This window comes from Monodelphis domestica, chromosome 5 (assembly GCF_027887165.1).
Source record: "Monodelphis domestica isolate mMonDom1 chromosome 5, mMonDom1.pri, whole genome shotgun sequence".
In the NCBI taxonomy this organism is placed as follows: Eukaryota; Metazoa; Chordata; class Mammalia; order Didelphimorphia; family Didelphidae; genus Monodelphis; species Monodelphis domestica.
This window is the reverse complement of record NC_077231.1, coordinates 138,139,821-138,151,949: the sequence shown is the minus strand read 5'-3', so window position 1 is coordinate 138,151,949 and position 12,129 is coordinate 138,139,821. Positions and strand designations below refer to the sequence as shown.

General features: G+C 33.0%; 1 protein-coding gene across 2 annotated transcripts in view; it reads left to right on the top strand.

Moving 5' to 3' along the window:
* Window positions 1–12,129, top strand: part of ITPR2 (inositol 1,4,5-trisphosphate receptor type 2) — a 561,528-nt gene that overhangs the window by 408,431 nt on the left and 140,968 nt on the right. The gene's annotated exons all lie outside the window — the stretch shown is intronic.

Here is a 12,129-nt window from a genome sequence, read left to right as displayed (position 1 = left end):
CAAGGAGTATTTAGGGGAGAGATTAATTTAGTTTTGGACACATTTAGTTTAAGATGTCTACTAGGTTCTAGTTTGGAATATCTGAAAGGAAGTTGGAGATGCAAGACTCTAGGTCAGCAGAGGGGTTGGGGTAGGATTTGAGAATCATCAACATTGAGAAGGGATCACCAAGTGAAGTAGTATAGAGGAAGAAGAGAAGAGGGCCTGGAACAGTATTTTGTGGGACACCTATAGTTAAAGAATATTATCTAGATTAGGATTCAGCAAAGGATGCTGAGAAAAGGCAGTCATATAGATGGAAAGAGAACCAGTAAAGAATGATTTCTTGATAACTTGGAGAAAAAAGAGCATCAAGGAAAAGAGGGTGATCAACAGTATCCAAGGCTGCAGAGGCCAAGGATAATGAGGAGTGAGAAGAGAACATGGGATTTGGCAATCAAGAGATCATTGATAACTTTGGAAAGAACAGTTTCAGAAGAACAATGAGGTCATAAGCTGAATTATAAAGGTTTATGAGAGAGGAAGAGGACAGAAAATGATGGAACCTTTTGTAGCTAGTCGTTTCACAGCAACTTTAGCCATCAACAGCAGAAGAGATAAAGGATGAGAGTTATTAGGGATGGAACGATTAACTGAAAGTTTTTTGAGAATGGAGGGAACTTGGGCATGATAGAAGGCAGTAGAGAATGAATAGTAATAGGGAGAGTTTGAAAAAAATTCATATATTTTTAGTAAATTTAGTAAAGGTATGAAGCAGATAAGAAAGATGGAATTGTACTACAAACTACTATTTATAGAAATGGAAAGAGACATAAGTAATTGGAAAAGTATTGTTTGCTCATGGGGCAGGATGAATCAACATAATAAAGATGACAGTACTACCTAAATTAATTTACTTATTCAATGTTATACTAACCAAACTATTAAATGATTGCTAAAAAAATTACTAGAAAACAGATAGTGGCAAAAGGTGAAGATTTTTAGAAGAATTCTAAGACCTGGGAATGAAGGGGGCCTACCTGTACTATATTTCAAATATACTACTAAGCAATAATTCTTGAAATTTGTCAGTGGTTAAAAATAGAGAGATCTATCAGTGGAAGAGGTAGCTCCCCAACATAAAGATACAAATATATTTAGTACTTTAGTATTCAGTAAACACAAAGGTCTCATGAAATAAATGAAATAAGAATTCACTCTTTGAGAAATGCTGCCAGGAAAACTTGGTAGTGGTAAGGAAGAAATCAGACTTAAACCAGCAGCTTACAATTCAATCAAGATAAATTCTAAGTGAATATGTAACCTTGATCTAAACGGTCTTATAAATTACAGAAACATGGAGAATTGCTCTAATCAATGTATAGTAGAAAAATTCGTGACCCAACAAGGGATAAAGAAGATCACAGAAAATAAAAACAGTAATTCTGATTACAAATAATTTAAGTGTTTTTTACAAAGTAGCCTAATAAAGCTAATATTAAAAGAAAAACATTAATTAGGGAAAATCTCTGTGACAAGTTTTTTCTGATAACGATACCATTTCCAATTTATATGGAAACTATTTAAATTTAGAAGAAAAACATCAAGTTCACAATTTATAAATGATCTAAGGATATATCTAAAGGAAAAACTCAGGATATCTATAACCATAAGAAAACTTCAAATTAGAGAAAAAGTAAATCAAATTAGAGAAATACAGTTTAAAGCAATTCTGAGATTCCATTTCACAATCAGGTTGATAAAGAAAACAAATATGAAAAAGTAATAAATATTGGAAAAATTTGGAAAACAGGCACATTCACTATTGATAGACCTGTGAATGGATATAACTATTCTGTAAATTATATGTAAAATTATATTATATTCAAATTATATGCAAAAAGTTACTAGGTTTGCTATCTAATTCTGCCTCTGGAAAGTCTCTACCCAAAAGATATACAAGAAATAGGAAAAGTTCCAACATATATAAAAAATATTTTTTGTCAGCTTTCATTTGTGGTGGTAAAAAACCTCTGCAAGCTAAAAGCATGTAAGTCATTTGAGGAAATTGAGTAATTGTGGTATATGGATGTGATGGAATAATAAGAAATGAGAAATTATTTTATTTCAGAGACATGGGCAGATTTATATGAACTGATTCAGAGTGAAGTGACCAGAAACAAAATGATTTATAAAAGCATCAATATTATAAAAAGCAAACAATTTTGAGGACATTAATTAATAAAGAATGAAATATGCATAAGCAGGAAGATAATTTATTCAATAATAGCAATACTGTAAAGAGTTTTTAAGGTTGTAAGGATTATGATCAATACCTGCACTCTGAATTCCACAGTACTGATGATAAAACATTTTATTCATTACAGAGAGGTGATGAATTTAGGATAGAGAAAAAATATGTGTGTTTGCATATATACATATATATTTATATGTGCATGTGTGTATTCATAGATAAATTAAGAGAGAAAAAGAGCCAATGTAGGAATTTGTTTTGCTTGACTATGAATATTTGTTTTAAGAAATTTATCTTTCTTTTCTCTCTTTTTTTAATCAATTGGGAATGAGAAATTAAAAACAGATTTTGATGATTAAAAAACAATTTCTATTGCAAAAAGAATAATGTGGAAATAGGTATCAAGTGATATTTGTATAACCTAGTGGAATTTCATGTCACCTCTGGGAGGGGGAAAGGAAGAGGGGAGAGAAAGAAAGTGGGTCATGAAAACATGGAAAAATATTTAAAAAAAACAATCTTCAAAATACAGAGATGGTAGTGGTACTACAGATATGGAATGTTGCATGTAAATTATATCACTGTATTATTGATGTTGCTTAATTATTTTACTTTGTTAGAATACTCTGTGTGTGCATGTGTTAGGGTGTAATTTGTAAGTATTTATAATGTAAAAAACAAAATATGCCAATGAAACTTTTCTTTAATAGAAAGATGGACCAAGACTGTCTACTAAAATAGGTATAGAAAAAGGGCAAAGGAAGAAATATTAGAAGAGGTTTTTTTTTTTTGGTTGTTGTTAACAGTATTACTGGCTGGAAAAAATGCTAAGAATAGGGACAGAGATGTCAATATTGTTGATTGATTGTAGGATATGAGAATATCAAGTTAGATAATAAAAAATTACTACTTTAAAGAATTAAGGAAGAATTATCATTAAGAAAATGACAGTTTTCAGAAACATGTTAACTAAAGTAATGAACAAGAATGTATTGTGATTGTCTTAATCCAGTTTTTCACAAGGTGGAAGGTACATTCTGGGGGAACACAAGACCCTAAGAAAGCTGATGCAATGGCTCAAATCCTACCTATATTCAAGTACAACTTTCACATGAATAGATAAACTGATTTCAGTGAAGAAAAGTTCAAATAGAAATTAATAAAATTCAGCAAAGACAAGATTAACATAATGGCTTTGCTTCAACTGATTTTAACTTAGTACAATCATGATTATTTAATGCAAAAATCGGGACAAATTTTAGTTGATATATGATGAATCTTGATTGATGTATTTTATCACTGTCACTATCATGTCATCAGCTAAGGTAGGTTTATAATAGAGATGAGATGTGTTTATATTTTTTTTTTATCAAATCAAGATAGTCCTTGTCCTCAAAATCCTTGAATCTTACTGAGATAACATGCTAATTTATTTATAAATTACTTTGTGCTCTCTTTATTTACATGTTTGTCACATATCTATTAAACTGAGCCTTTCCTGAAGACCAGAATTCATGCTTTATCTATACTTTACTGGTATTGCTATGTACAGAATAAGAATTTAATAACTATTTGTTAAATTGAATTCCTAAATTTAAGATGGATTTTCTATGAGATGAATTTTTCTACTATTCATAAAAACATATCATTCTCAGCATATGAAAATAAGGGCAGAATGATATTTTAACATGACTTTTTTATTTCTCTGTGTTGGATGGAACAGGAATAGTCTGGGCAGGATATTACATTTGATTTTTGAGAGCCAAATTCTTGTTGCCTAGTTCTTTTATTGGCATTGTTGTTTAAGTACTTCTTTTACCCCACCAGATATAGAAGCAATGAATTGTGGTTACATACTTTATTGAATGGTCTGAAATTACAATGGGTAGAAGTGTTAATATGAGGAGAGGCTTCACGGTTTATAGAGTGTGTATGGAACCTTTCACCTCCTGACTTACAGTTAGCCACATAACTCCACTGGCTTTTGCACAGTTCACTAATTCCAAAATCTAGACTCAACTTCCTCTCTTTAAGAAAAAAAATGATCTTTTGTGCAGACAGTTTATTCTGGTATACTGAGGCTTTCGATTTTTGTTATTACTTTTTAAATGACAGTGAGAGAGTTCTGCATTTTTCTACCACTATATCTTTTTCTGCCCTTCCTGTGAGTGATCTTACCAGAAACAAATAATGCTTCTTGTAAATGTCTGATTTGATGTGTCTAAAACTATAAATGTGCCACAAGGGATGTTTTAAAGTCTCATTGTTGCAATGTGAGGCAGAGAAATTCCTTAAAACATAGGATATTATGTCTTATTGATTTGCTTTTTTTCTTTATTGTCTTCTTAATACCTTTCCTTTCTTCTTTCTTTCCCTTCCTCCTGCTTTGCCAGTTCAACTTTTTCTGTATACCTTCTTTCATCTTTCTGTCCTACCTTCAGTAAAGATACTTTCTCTATGAATCTAGCAGAGACTACTTACTGGTGCTCAGTAGACATGAAATCATTTTGTTCCTATCTTAAACCCATTGCTATATAGTCTTTATGAGAGAGATCTTCAGAACAACCAAGGACATCCTTTGTGGAAAATATGAAAGAGGAACAGATAAGCTTTTTTTATACTAGAAACCACATCTTCGCAGTGACATATTATTATTATCATCATTATTTTTAACAATAATAATAACACAGTATTTTAGTGTTTACAAAATGCTTTAGGGAGATTATATTATTTGAACCTCTTATTAACAATCAAATAGGGAGAGTACTATGGATATTATTATTCATAGCTGAGAAAATTGAGTAAATTACTTATCCATAGTCACATAGCTAGTAAGTATATTAGATATGGGATTCAAACTCAGATAATTTTTATTTAAAGTCTGATATACACTATTCCATAACCTTATACATCTAATTTTTTAAATGTTTTTTTATTTCAAACAAACACAGAACAGCAAAAAAGAGATCTATATAAAAACATAAACCTCAATTTAATATAATTCATTTTTTAAAAGCATATAATAAATTTTACATATTACTTTCAAAACTGTCTATACTGCTCTCTGAATTGTATTCTGAGTTCTTTTGTGTATTTCCAAAAATATTACAGTGGCCCTTCCTTTTTCTGTACTATCGCTAAACCTCCTGAATCTCCTCTCCTGAAATGAAAAATCCAGAGAAAGAAAAAATAGAACCTTGTAAGAAATAAACAATGTCAGGCAAAACAAATTCACAGTGGCTTTGCCCAAAAGTATGTCTCTTTCTGCACTGTTTTTCCATCATCTTTTTGACATGAGGTGTGGGTAATATGCTTCATGATAGATCCTCTGGAAATATGATTGGTTACTGAACTGAGTTCTTGAGTCTTTTGTTGTCTTAGAATCAATATTAAGTATTGGTTCCAAGGCAGAAGAGTAATAAAGTCTAGGCTGTTGGAGGTAAGTGACTTGCCCATGGTCACACACCTAGTCTTATATCATTTCTTATGGCAAAATAATATGCTTCTCCTTTCATAAACTATGATTAGTTCAGCCATTCCACAGCTGTATAAGAGACTGTCTAAAGGAGGGAGAGGAGAGAAATATTTATGTAATACCTAATATATGTTAGATATTCTGCCAAGTGATTTTACAAATATTATTTCATTTAATCTTCACAACAACCCTGGCAGTGGACAGAATGCTCGAGTCAGGAAGACTTTCAAATCCAGCCTCAGACACTTATTAGCTGTGTAACCTTAGGCAAATCATTTAACCTTTGCCACAGTTTCCTCAATTGTAAAAAAGGGATAATAATAGCACCTACCTCTCAGGATTGTTGTGAAAAATCTTCTCTTTCTCTCTCTCCCTCCCTCCTTTCCTTCCTTCCTTCCTTCCTTCCTTCCTTCCTTCCTTCCTTCCTTCCTTCCTTCCTTCCTTCCTTCCTTCCTTCCTTCCTTCCTTCCTTCCTTCCTTCCTTCCTTCCTTCCTTCCTTCCTTCCTTCCTTCCTTCCTTCCTTCCTTTCTTTCTTTCTTTCTTTCTTTCTTTCTTTCTTTCTTTCTTTCTTTCTTTCTTTCTTTCTTTCTTTCTTTCTTTCTTTCTTTCTTTCTTTCTTTCTTTCTTTCTTTCTTTCTTTCTTTCTTTCTTTCTTTCTTTCTTTCTTTCTTTCTTTCTTTCTTTCTTTCTTTCTTTCTTTCTTTCTTTCTTTCTTTCTTTCCTCTACCCTAATTCAGGATCAGGAAGTTTATTTTGCTTGCAACTTTTCCCTCCCCACTATTATTCTCTTTCTTATCAATACCCTCACCACCCCCACTTATTTCCCTGGTGTTTGATCTATTTCTTTAGAATTGTACTCAGTTTCTCAGGATAAGTTATTTTTAGTTAGAAACCTATCTCTTTTGCCTCTTGGGATATTATATAAATATATCTCTATATATCTCTCTATATATTCTTTCATTTACTATACTCACTGTTAGGTCTTATGTGATCCTAGCAATACTGCCTTAGAACATGCACTACTTTTTTTTTTTTTTCTGGAGCTTGTAGCAATTTTTTCTTTGATGAAGGAGGTCTAGATTTTGCTGTAACATCCCATGGTCTTTTCCTTTCCAGATTCTTTTCAGGAGGTGATTGATGTATTCTTTCTTTTGTTCTAAAAGAACTGAGAAGTTTTAATTTATGATTTATTGAACTGTAATGTCTAAGTTTTTTAAAACTTAAAAAAAACTAAAAAAGTTTTAAAAAATCATGGTTATAAAGGAAGTCTAATAATTCTTAAATTATCTCCATTTCTAAGCTGTTTTTGATATTTTCCATTTTTCCATAATCTCTTGATTTTGCTCTAATATTTCTTGCTATCTCATAGAGTCATTGATTTCTATTTGGCCTCTTCTAGGCTTTAGAGAGTCCATTTGGGTAGTAAGTTTTCTCTTCTAGGCAATTCATTCTCCTATCTCTTTCATATAAAGCTTTTCTTTTTTCTATCCCTCACTATTTTTTCCCCAGATATTCATGTAGTTCTTATGGATCTATTTTTCATAAATCTTTGCTTATTGAGAAATTAGAATGACAGTAAAATATATAAACTATGCCTCTTTACATGAGATATATTTGTTTTTTGAGTCAGATTAATTAATTTTATTTTATTTTATAAGCTTGACTGGGACCTTTTGTTTCTATATTTATAGGTATTTCTAAGTATAGTCTTTCTCCCAACTCAAAATAGAACCATTTTTTACAACAGAAAAAAATGTAAAAAAAATCCTGATTCACTGACTTCTGACACTAATTTCTGCTATTATAATTCTTTTCCCCCATAATGCTATTATGCTTCTATGTGTCTGTGTGCATGTTTTTCCTCTGTTTTTGGAGTTTATGTGCAGTATTATGATTGCTATATCAAAGGGTATTAATAGGTTACTGATTTTTTTTGATTGATTACAATTATCTTCCTGTTTCATCAACTGGGTATTTAAATATTTTTCTTCCTGTAGTACCCCCAATATTGAATCACCCCATTTTAAAAAACAATTTTTGCCAGTTTGGAGTATATGAAGTGAAACAACAAAATTTTTATTCACATTTCTTTTATTATGAGGGACTGAGAGCATATTTTCTTATAGTTGTTTGTATTTTGTAATTATTTTTTTGAAAAATTTCCTAAGCCTTGACTCTTTTTTGCTTAGAGAATGGCCCTTATTCTCTTAAAGTAGTGTAAATTCTTTAAATATCTTTGATTTCATACTTTTATCAGTGATACTTAATGCAAAATTTAAAACTTCAATTTCTCTTATTATTTTATATTCATCAGTTTTTATGTGAATCAAAAGAGAAAGCAAATAGAAAATTAAATTAATGAAGTGAAAAGTGAGCAAAGTAGGTTTATAAGAGAATAAATAAACCTATTTACATGATATCATGCTAGTACAACAGAGAATTTAAAGGAAAAGAATGATGACCTACAAAAATATAAAAGAGTAAAATGAATAAAAACAAGAACTAGGGTTCTTAAACAGCCCAATCTCAGAAAGTGGAATTGAAGAAGATATAAAGAAACTACTAAATGAATAAAAAAGTTGGTCAAGATAGATGGAAAGCAATTAATGCATATGTTATAAATGCAATCTCAATAACTGAGAAGGAAATTCCTCTACCAAAATAATTATTTGAGAAAGATATAGACCTGATACTTAAATCTTTACCCTCTGTTCTTGTTTTGCTCTCAAACTGTTTTCCACATGCTGTGCTTATTATTTCCATGTCTTTCCCCATACTGTTACTTTGCAACAAATTTATCCTTCCTATATAGCACTCCTCCTCCTCCCTTTTAGTATGCTCTAGTTCCCTCTGCAATATGCTATAGTTTTGTATTTTTCATGAAGTTTCTTTATATTAACTGTATCCAAAGGTGATTTTTCCTTCATTCTGTATTTATACAGTATTATAAATGAGCTAGATATTGCACAATATCACTGTCACAGAGGCAGCTAGGTGGTGCATATAATAGCTAGATGTAGAGTCAAGAAGATACTAGATGAGTGACTCTGGGCAAATCGCTTAACCCCTGCCTTAATTCCCTCAACTATAAAATGGACATCATAATAGTACTTATTTCAGAAGGTTGTTTTGAAAATCAAATAAGATATTTTTAAATGTACTTAGCATAGTGCTTGGAACAAAACAAGTGTTTATTTGATCATTTCTTCGTTCCTTATTTTCTTCCTTCCAGGAAGAAGACAGATTACAATGGCTTGAAATATTTTCCAATTTTAATTTTATTTTTGCTTGAGAAACAGAGTTCAAAAATAACAATAATTTTTATACTAATAACTATCTTTCATCTCTTGGTAGTCTGTGAATATATGTATTCCCAAGTGACATAATAATTAATGAATTTGTCTGCATTCCAGCAATGTTGAATTTTTGTGCCTTTACTTTCATCTCCTTTGCCTTTTCTTTGTTTCCTTCCTGAGCTTAAACTCTAGACCCAGCATCTTCCACTTAAAGTTGGTGGTTTTAGATAGTCTTATGTTTTTATTTTTCAAAACTGTCAATAAGTCTTTCTCAAAAGGGAAAGGATGGGAAAATAGTAGCAGCCATGGCTGTGGGATTTCCTTTGTCATTCATGAAAAATGTCATATTGATTCTCAGATTTTTTTTTTAAAGAACTTTATTTTTCTGAGGAGTCGTCCTGTCTTTTAATGTCACATGGCTATGACTCATTGCAAATGAACACAGCTTTTAATTTATGTTGAAATAATACAATAAAGTACTGATTTCAAATTATTTAGAATTCTTTATTAAAAACTTATGCTCTGGGGGCAGCTGGGTGGTTTAGTGGATTGAGAGCCAGGCCTAGAGAGGGGAGGTCCTAGGTTCAAATCTGGCCTCAGACACCTCCCAGTTGTGTGACCCTGGGCAAGTCACTTGACCCCCATTGCCTAGCCCTTACCACTCTTCTGCCTTGGAGCCAATACACAGTATTGACTCCAAGACAGAAGGTAAGGGTTTAAAAAAAAACCCAACAACTTATGCTCCTTCACCTCTTTAGAGATTCTATTTTCTTGTGCTAATATGTTATAATCGGTACTGCTTCATTTACTTCATTTGTAGAAGCAATGTGATGGCTTTATAATTCTCTGTGAATGATTTTAACTGAGTTATGATTACTTTGTTCAAAGTTTACAAAAAAAGTAATAAAGTTTCTTCATTTCTGCTTATATTATAATAATTAGGGAATATAACTGAACTTTTCAGATTTTAGAGATATTTTCAGAACTCCATTTTGGGGTTGGATGCTAAGGTTCATAAGTCATGGACAGTATTTTATAACCCTGTTTTCTAGTATATTTTTTTCTGAGTTGAGTGTCAGTCAGTCAATAAACATTTATTAAGCATCTGCCATGTGTCATGTACTAAGCTAAACACTCATGATACAAATAGAAAAAAGAAAAATACCTCTTGCCCTCAAAGAACTTACAGACTAATGGGGAAAACAAGACACAAAAGGGAACTGAAAAGCCTCAAGGCTGGGGGCAGAGTTGGGGAGGGAAGTGAAAATATCTAGGCAACAGGGTGGGACATGAAGAGATGAATGACTTGGCTCTCCTACTTAAGTGGAGGTTTGGGGAGTATCATTAAAAATTTTAGAATTCAGGATTTTCATATTCAAAGTGAAATTACTTACCATTTCAGAGTGCCATTGTTGCTTCTGGGCTTCTGACCTCTTCACTCAATTGGAACTTCTCTCACCAAAGTTATCAAGGATCTCTTAATTGAAAAATAACACTTCCCCCTTCCTCCTTACCCTGATCCTTCTCCTTTGCAGCTTATCTATTGCATCAGGTACTGCTGACAAATACTTCCTTCTACATACTCAGTATACTCTGGACTTTCAAGACACTGTTCCCTTTTGGTTCTCCTGCCTCTCTCACCCACCCTTGTGGGCCCATCATCCATAACTAAGAATTGTCAAGGATTTCCTGGATGCTTTTCTCTTCTTAATTATGCTCTCTATTTAGGTGATACAGATCTGTTTATCCAATCCCAGTTTCTCCCCTGATCTTCAGTCCCACATCACCAATCACCAATTGGAAATTTTGAATTAGATGTCCTTGAGATTCATCAAACTCGACAGGTCCAAAAGAGAACCCACCATTTTCTCTTCAAACCTACTCTTCTGTTGGGCTTCCCTGTCTCTGTTGAGGAACCCTACAATTCCTCCAGTGGTCCAGGTCTGTAACACCGGCTTGATCTTTAATTCACATTTCCATTCAGTTGCCACATCTTGTTATTTCTTTCTCCAAAACATTTTTACATCTGATACATTCTCTCTAACCAATCAGTACTTGAGATCAGGCCTTCATCAATTTGTACTTAGACTATTGCAACAACCTTCTGATTGGTCCATTTGTTTCAAATCTCTCTCTACTCCAATCCTTCCTCAGTTTCTGCCAGTGATTTTCTTTAAGTACAGATTTTACCATGTCCCTCCTCAGCCAACACTAGGGGCTCTCTATTGCTAGCAAGATAAAGTAATAATAGCTTTTATTTATATAGTGCTTACACTGTGCTAGATACTGTGCTAAGTCCTTCACAAATATTCTCATTTATTATTTACAAGAATTCTGCAAGGTAGATATTATTATCCCCCATTTTATTGTGAAGGAAACTGAGGAAAAAAGAGGTTAAGTGACTTGCTCATAGTCACATAACCAGTGTCAGAAGCTATATTTGAACTCAGATCCTTTTGATTTCAGGCTTAACACCCTATCCACTATGCCAATTAGTTGCTTTATATATATTGTGAGATATAGTGTGAGATCAGGAAGATGCAAGACCGATGGTGGGGAAAAAAAGGCAGAAGAAATCCAGTGCTTTGCTGATATGAAAAACTACAAACAATTTTTCAGTGCCCTCAAGACTGTCTATGGGCCATTAAAACCCACCACCACTCCCTTGCTATCCTCTGACGGTGACACTCTCATAAAAGATAAAAAAAGGCATCAGCAACAGGTGGAAAGAACACTTCAGTCAGCTTCTCAACTGACCCTCTTTAGTAGACCAAAGTCATCTGTTTCAGAGCAGAACCTACCTGAATCACAATGTGGCTTCTGACCAGATTGCAGCACCATCGACATGGTCTTCACGGTGAGGCAAATGCAGGAAAAATGCCTTGAGCAGAACCTGAGTCTCTACATTGTCTTCATAAGCCTGACAAAGGCGTTCGACACAGTGAACAGGGACGCATTGTGGGTGATCCTCAGCAAGCTCGGTTGCCCAGCAAAATTCGTCAAACTGATCCAGCTCTTCCTTGTTGACATGACAGGGGAAGTCCTATTTGGTGGAGAGACTTCCGATCACTTCAACATCTCCAATGGCGTGAAACAAGGCTGTCCTCGCTCCGGTACTATTCAA